Source organism: Schistocerca piceifrons, chromosome X, assembly GCF_021461385.2.
Source record: "Schistocerca piceifrons isolate TAMUIC-IGC-003096 chromosome X, iqSchPice1.1, whole genome shotgun sequence".
Classification (NCBI taxonomy): Eukaryota; Metazoa; Arthropoda; class Insecta; order Orthoptera; family Acrididae; genus Schistocerca; species Schistocerca piceifrons.
In genome coordinates, this window is record NC_060149.1 from 93738297 (window position 1) to 93746037 (window position 7741).

General features: G+C 43.0%; 1 non-coding gene across 1 annotated transcript; it reads right to left on the reverse strand.

Annotated features, from left to right (window-relative positions):
• Window positions 1–3861: 3861 nt before the first annotated feature.
• Window positions 3862–3968, reverse strand: LOC124723904. The gene has a single exon (XR_007006566.1). It is a non-coding gene; the product is annotated as a U6 spliceosomal RNA (small nuclear RNA).
• Between the last annotated feature and the right edge of the window lie 3773 nt (window positions 3969–7741).

Below are 7741 nucleotides of genomic sequence, written 5' to 3' on the forward strand. Positions count from 1 at the left end.
ACGCACGGCACAGCGGACACACTAGGAACCGCGGTGTTGGCCGTCGAATCGCGCTAGCTGCGCAGCATTTGTGCACCGCCGCCGTCAGTGTCAGCCAGTTTGCCGTGGCATACGGAGCTCCATCGCAGTCTTTAACACTGGTAGCATGCCGCGACAGCGTGGACGTGAACCGTATGTGCAGTTGACAGACTTTGAGCGAGGGCGTATAGTGGGCATGAGGGAGGCCGGGTGGACGTACCGCCGAATTGCTCAACACGTGGGGCGTGAGGTCTCCACAGTACATCGATGTTGTCGCCAGTGGTCGGCGGAAGGTGCACGTGCCCGTCGACCTGGGACCGGACCGCAGCGACGCACGGATGCACGCCAAGACCGTAGGATCCTACGCAGTGCCGTAGGGGACCGCACCGCCACTTCCCAGCAAATTAGGGACACTGTTGCTCCTGGGGTATCGGCGAGGACCATTCGCAACCGTCTCCATGAAGCTGGGCTACGGTCCCGCACACCGTTAGGCCGTCTTCCGCTCACGCCCCAACATCGTGCAGCCCGCCTCCAGTGGTGTCGCGACAGGCGTGAATGGAGGGACGAATGGAGACGTGTCGTCTTCAGCGATGAGAGTCGCTTCTGCCTTGGTGCCAATGATGGTCGTATGCGTGTTTGGCGCCGTGCAGGTGAGCGCCACAATCAGGACTGCATACGACCGAGGCACACAGGGCCTACACCCGGCATCATGGTGTGGGGAGCGATCTCCTACACTGGCCGTACACCACTGGTGATCGTCGAGGGGACACTGAATAGTGCACGGTACATCCAAACCGTCATCGAACCCATCGTTCTACCATTCCTAGACCGGCAAGGGAACTTGCTGTTCCAACAGGACAATGCACGTCCGCATGTATCCCGTGCCACCCAACGTGCTCTAGAAGGTGTAAGTCAACTACCCTGGCCAGCAAGATCTCCGGATCTGTCCCCCATTGAGCATGTTTGGGACTGGATGAAGCGTCGTCTCACGCGGTCTGCACGTCCAGCACGAACGCTGGTCCAACTGAGGCGCCAGGTGGAAATGGCATGGCAAGCCGTTCCACAGGACTACATCCAGCATCTCTACGATCGTCTCCATGGGAGAATAGCAGCCTGCATTGCTGCGAAAGGTGGATATACACTGTACTAGTGCCGACATTGTGCATGCTCTGTTGCCTGTGTCTATGTGCCTGTGGTTCTGTCAGTGTGATCGTGTGATGTATCTGACCCCAGGAATGTGTCAATAAAGTTTCCCCTTCCTGGGACAATGAATTCACGGTGTTCTTATTTCAATTTCCAGGAGTGTAGCTGCGCGTGGCCATATAGTGCGCTTGCATGCTTGGTAGGACCGTCACGGCCTAACACGTTGTCGGGGGCGCCCGAAGGCGCATCTAGCGGAAACAGCGCTTAGCGGCCCGCGGCAGCAAACCGCTAGGCGTTGCTATGGTTGCCAACACATAGGATCGGCAGGAAAATATCGTTTCAGATAGAACGGTGGGAAAGATCCCACTCCTGACACAAGTTTGTACATGTCAGGATGGTATCGTGACATGAGCTTAAAGCTTGCGAAGATCCCGACACATAGTCCCCGCCCACCCCACTTAAGCTCCACCCCTGATCAGCAAGATGCTCCGCCCAACCGAGCAAAACGATACACATCGTCGCAGATATGTTGCTCCTAGAACGAGAAAAAGAAGTTTCCAACACGTATAATGCAAAGATTTTAAGTTTCAGGTATTAATGTAAACCACAGTCTAACATAACAGTCGCGACACTCACCGCAGTAAAAGTCGTTGCCGTTTGACAGCTGGAGAGACATTAGCGCTCCAAGCGGCGAGTAAGGTGAACATCAGACGCTTCGTAAGCATGTTTGATTTGCATCCATTGCCTACGTAATTTACGAAATATTTGAGTTATTTTCTTGCCTCCAAGGGTTTGTGTAGTATCAGATGGCATATATGTTTCTAAAAATGATTCTAAAATAAGTGCAAGTATGGACAGAAACCATGAATCGAGTGGCAAGCTACAACACATTCGTGAAGAAACACTTGTGACGTTGGATAGAATTGCAGCTTACCTCATGGATATCAAAAGAATATAAACACACAGATTCACATGTAAGAAGCACAGACATGTACCTCTACATGCAAAAGCGATCGACAGCTCATTTATCGTTCTGTAGGCCTACTGTTTGTCATTGTCTCCTGTTGCCACGCCGGCCGGTGTGGCCGAGCGGTTCTGGGCGCTACAGTCTGGAATCACGCGATCGCTACGGTCGCAGGTTCGAATCCTGCCTCGGGCATGGATGTGTGTGATGTCCTTAGGTTAGTTAGGTTTAAGTAGTTCTAAGTTCTAGGGGACTGAAGTCCCATAGTGCTCAGGGCCATTTGAACCTGTTGCCACAAGTACAACCTTCATCTTTACATTATTCTAAGTGGGACAAGCAACTGCCAGATAGTGGGTGAAACATGTTGAAAACATTATAATGAGCTGATTACATTACATTTCACGCAAAACCAAATACTTGAATAATTTTCAAACAATCTGTCAGTGAACAAGTTGCTAACAAAATAATGTCATCACGCGAAGGAAGCAAGGAAAATTAAGTGACTAACAGAAGTGAATGAAATAAATACCAAACATTACGCTTTTGTAAGACACAAATAACTTCTCTTAATCTAACCACTTCATTATCAAAGCACGAATCTGGCACTGATACATGGCGAGTTGAATTGGCTGCTTCTGCGTCATAGGACTGTTTTACAGCTTTAGATGGATTGTCGAAGCTTTGTGGCAGTTTCCTCTTCATTGCCAGTTGAAGTGGCTTATTTGGGATGCAAAACAGTGTGGGTACTGCATTCCACACGAGTTTATTATTGTCTGCGTTCATGAACTGGTTTTGTTCGAAATGTAGCGAACAAAACGTAATATTATTTCATAAGGTCTTCTCGTCTGCTATTACCTAACCATTTTCTGCTCCTAAAACGAAACATTAATCATTAATACACACGTAGTTTGCAAGTGAATCATGACAATAAAGTTTAGTAACATGATGGTACATACCTCTCAGGATGCTTAGGAAACCTAAAAAAGACAGCTGTAGTGCCTTCTTCCTGTTGTTACTGCAATTTATTGCGCTACAAACGCTACCGCTTGTAAAAACCAATGTAGAAATCAAAATAAACAACCACTATTCGCTTTCACCATCGCGCCGAACTCACAGTTTAAGTTACTGGCCGCCTGGGGCGCTGCTGGCGTGGTAGGGAACAAAATCGAGGCGAAGTAGTCGCGACTGTTAGAACGTGATGTAAACGTTTACAGACACGACTACGATTATAACTGTGTGTGATTGATGAAGTAGAAGTGTCTATAACTTAAAATGGATTACCGGTACCTAATGGTATTTACATCAAGCGGAATAAAAAATCACGAATGATTTAAAATAATAAATGAAAGCGAAGTACAAACGTGTTATCTGTTAATTATAATGTGGGCCAATTACCATCAAATTAATCAAAATGGCTCTGAGCACTACGGGACTTAACTTCTGAGGTCATCAGTCCCCTAGAACTTGGAACAACTTGAACCTCACTACCGTAAGGACATCACACACATCCATGCCCGAGGCAGGATTCGAACTTGCGACCGTAGCGGTCGCGCGGTTCTAGACTGTAGCGCCTAGAACAGGTTTTTTTTTTTTTCGTTGTGGTTGGTCGTTGCGGACGTCGCAAGACATCCTGTTCAAGTTCGATGGTTGATCCTTCCACTCAGTTTTTTATTACAGAGGCTAACCGGCTCTCTGACCGAACACGCTGAGCTACCGTGCCGGCTGTTCAAAAAATATAAAATGTGCTACGCTTCGCGATTTTGCGTGTCATCCTAGCGCAGGGGCCATGCTAATCTTCTCTGTATCGTTCCAATTTTAGTATATGTACCGCCGAAGCGAGTACTCAGTTTGTTCACTTCTGTTCGTTGCATCTGCTCGGGGCGGACGTCGTAAGACATCCGTTTAAGTTCGTTGTTGATCCATTAACTCAGTTTTTTATTACAGAGGCCAACCGGCTCTCTGACCGAACACGCTGAGCTACCATGCCGGCTAATATAAAATACACTACACTTCGCAAATAATGTGCTTGGAAATGTTACGTATATCGATATTAAAAGCTTATGATGCCGCAGACGGCAACAGAGTTTATTTCTTTTATTCATCCAAAAAAAAAAAAATTTTTCCAGATTATGAGACACAGAACAAACAAATCAAAACGGTAACACAGCACAGTAAAAATACTGTAATATGCCAGTAGAGACATAAATGTAAGCGTTATCCACCAAACAGCTTGCACTATTTGCGGTAGCTTCACTGTCTTGTTTCTAGTCTCTGTATCTCAAACTTCCAAAAAATTCTGCTACGGAATAGAAGCAATAATCTAGTAAGAATAGACAGGCCTACTTGTTTACAATGTCCTAAGTTGACTCAAAATCTTTATGTTTATAAAATGTAGCTTCACTCATTGGACCTAAAGAAATGAAGAATATAAAAATCATATTGATGACAAAAGCGTTATGAAGCCAGTCGTATTTTCCATACATGACACATGAGGTATTTCATTATTACGGGTATAGTATTTGCGTCTGTATGTAAAGTTCGAAGTAGGCGTATTGCAACCTATGAATTATTGTTATAATTACCAAATACTTCAATGGAACGACTAATTCGCTTCAAAATTACGTACTATTTATTGATCTACTTTCAGTTTACCTGTAGTGACTTAAATGTTGTGTGGGTGTAGGAGTGCCGTGAGAAGTAGGAGCTCTTATTTTGTATACCTGCTGTAGTGTCCGTTCCTGTTACGAAAATGAATATTTAGCGTTTTAAGTAATCATTTTTCTTAAAAGCAATTCGTTTATTAGAAATCCCAATACTCGCGACGTAGGCCGAAATTTTGTGTTACATAGACACTAAAATATCTGCTTAAGTTTTCTTAATAATTTAAATTTCGTTAAAACAAAGCAGCTGTTAGATTCAATAGTGTCTATTCTGTCTGTTCTTAACAGAAAAGTGTAATTAAACGTTTTAACTCATTTTTATCAACGCAGTTCGTATTGTTTACTGGTTAGACAGACGTGATGTAGGCATACAATTTCTGAGTTGCTAACGTTTAAAAACATATCGAAACAATCTTTATAAAGTGATTTCTCTAAAACCAAAGTAATTAGTAATTAATTGTTCTGTATCTCTAAGTCAGTATGTAAACAGCGACAACAAGACAAAACAATATATCATCGTGTTTGTGTACTTACAGCCAATATCACGTCCTTGACAAATTTGAAACATTATTTACTGTTGAACTTAATTCTTCTATCGAATTCAATCACGAGTGAGAAATACATGAGCTGTTATAGAATAGTGAGTACGGTGATTTGTTGCCAGTCTTGTAGAAAATATTCTCACTGGGGTTGGATGGGGGAGGGGGGGATGCAGTGGGGAGAACATTGGGAAAACAGAAGAGGCTCACTCCTGGAAATGCAGAGTATGCAGTTGGAACATTTTGTCTGAAGAACAGAAAAGGAAGCAGTGAGGAATTGATCAGGATCAAGAGAGGTAAAAGGGGAGGACAGCGGTTGGGAACTGGCAGCTGGTAGGAAGAAAGAGAATGTGATCTGATAGTTTTATTATCAACGCCAAAAACAGGTATCTACTACTGCCAGAGTCAAGTGGAGAATAGCCTCAGGTAGGACTAGGAGCAGGAAATGTACAACACCTTTCAACCAATGTCAGGAAGCCTAGGAGTATACAAGGAGTTGGGAAGAAAAAATGTGGTGCTGCTAGGTAGTAGTCATGGGCAAGATGTAGGCCTCAGTTACAGAAAAAATTAGGGTAGCATACAAGGTCACGAGTATATTCAAACTAAATTCAGGGCTATGTCAAGTGATGGAGGACTTGGGGTCTTTAGCTAAGGATTTCTCAAAAGATGACCATGTGGTGATGGTGGGTAGGGATGAGAAACAGTTGGGACAGGAATGGGGGATAAGACATAGGTGGTGACCTGGACAAGACACTTTCCCTGACTCATGGCATAAATGCACACTTTGATGAGCTGTTCCAGTGCCATGATTGGCCACACCTATATGGAGCTTTGAGGCAGATTAATGTGGGGTTACAGAAGGCACTGATGGCAGTCAAGTTCACACATGTTGCTGTCATGCCAGTTGGTACCATCAATAGATGGTGAGTCACTAGATGTAGCCTAGTCCTAAGCAGGAAGAGGAAGAGAAGATTGGTACAGTAGATTCATCGTATTATATGGGGTGTACCTTTGACCAAGCATGGTGAAATATTTGCTGTCATACATAGGAGAAGTAGATTCTTTTTATGATAAATCCAGATAACAGATTCCCCCAACTAAAGAGTATCTGAAGCAGATAAAAAAATCTGATAAAATCGTTTACAATATGGATATTTTTACATGTCATAAGAAAACAAGAACCCATCAGAAATAGTATCATGGGACATTCCAGATACTTAACAACTCTTCATCAAGTCATACAATCAATAAAACATAAAATACAACAGTCTGAAGTTGAGATCCAGTCTTTGTACTGCACAGTAGTTTCTGTCACTGAGCACCAGTGTAAAAACACAGAAATCCAACATGTATTATTAGCATTGTATAAAAGGACAGACCCTTACTGCAGGGCTACTTCAAAAGGATTGAGGATTGTGCATTTATACGAGAGAAGGAATGTGGCTCAAATCAAGGTGTGTCCTTGCTACAATAAGTGAAGACTAACACTTTGAAATATCAGCTACTGAATTAACAGGGCTTGATACAAATAAAAAATTAATCATATTGTTTGTGTATCAAATTCCTAGTAGTAGTGTGGGAACTTTTTTCAATAAATTAACAGAAGTTCTAAAAGTCTCAGACAGAAAAGTAAACAAACCTCTCTGTGGAGACATAAACATAAATATCAAAACAAAACAAGTAGAACCCTCATCAATATTCTTCAAAGTTTTGGCATGTCCCTGTTGGTCAATAGTGTAATAAATATTACTGCAGTGGCTCCATTGGTGATTGACAATGTGGCCACAAACATGGACAGGGAAAAGTGTGATGTAGCTGAAAAATATCTTTGGCTGTCAGACCATTTCTGGCAAACAACAACAGTAAAATCTGCCATGGGAAAATCCCGAAACTGCAAGCTTGCAAAAGACATCTATCAGAAATAAAAATAGAAGATATTTCAAAATAACAAGCAAACCAAAGTTGAGATGAATTATATGGAGAAACTGGTGTAAATGTGAAAATCTCTAAATTCTCAACATTTTTAAATTGAATTTTGAAAAGACATTTCCAGAGGTACCTACATCATATCAAAGTCTCACAAAACAAATGGATAACGGCAGATATTGAAAAGTCCTCCTGAGCCATTAAGTACCTCAGTTCCATGAAAAAGAGTCATAATGAGTCAAAGTTCTTAAATAACTATCCTGAAAGCTGTGATGAAACTATCAGGGTTCAAGTATCTAATGATATCGTTTTGATGATGGGAGAAGGGAGGGATCTTCTGAGAAGGTTTCCCCAACTCCCCCATTTTGGCCGAGCTGCTGGAAGTGGCAGTCATGTGTGCGTGAGGTGTGCTTGCTTGTGTGAATGAATGATGTGTTTCTCTTTTTCTGATGAAGGCTTTGGCTGAAAGTTTATGTTTAAGTGTCTTTTAA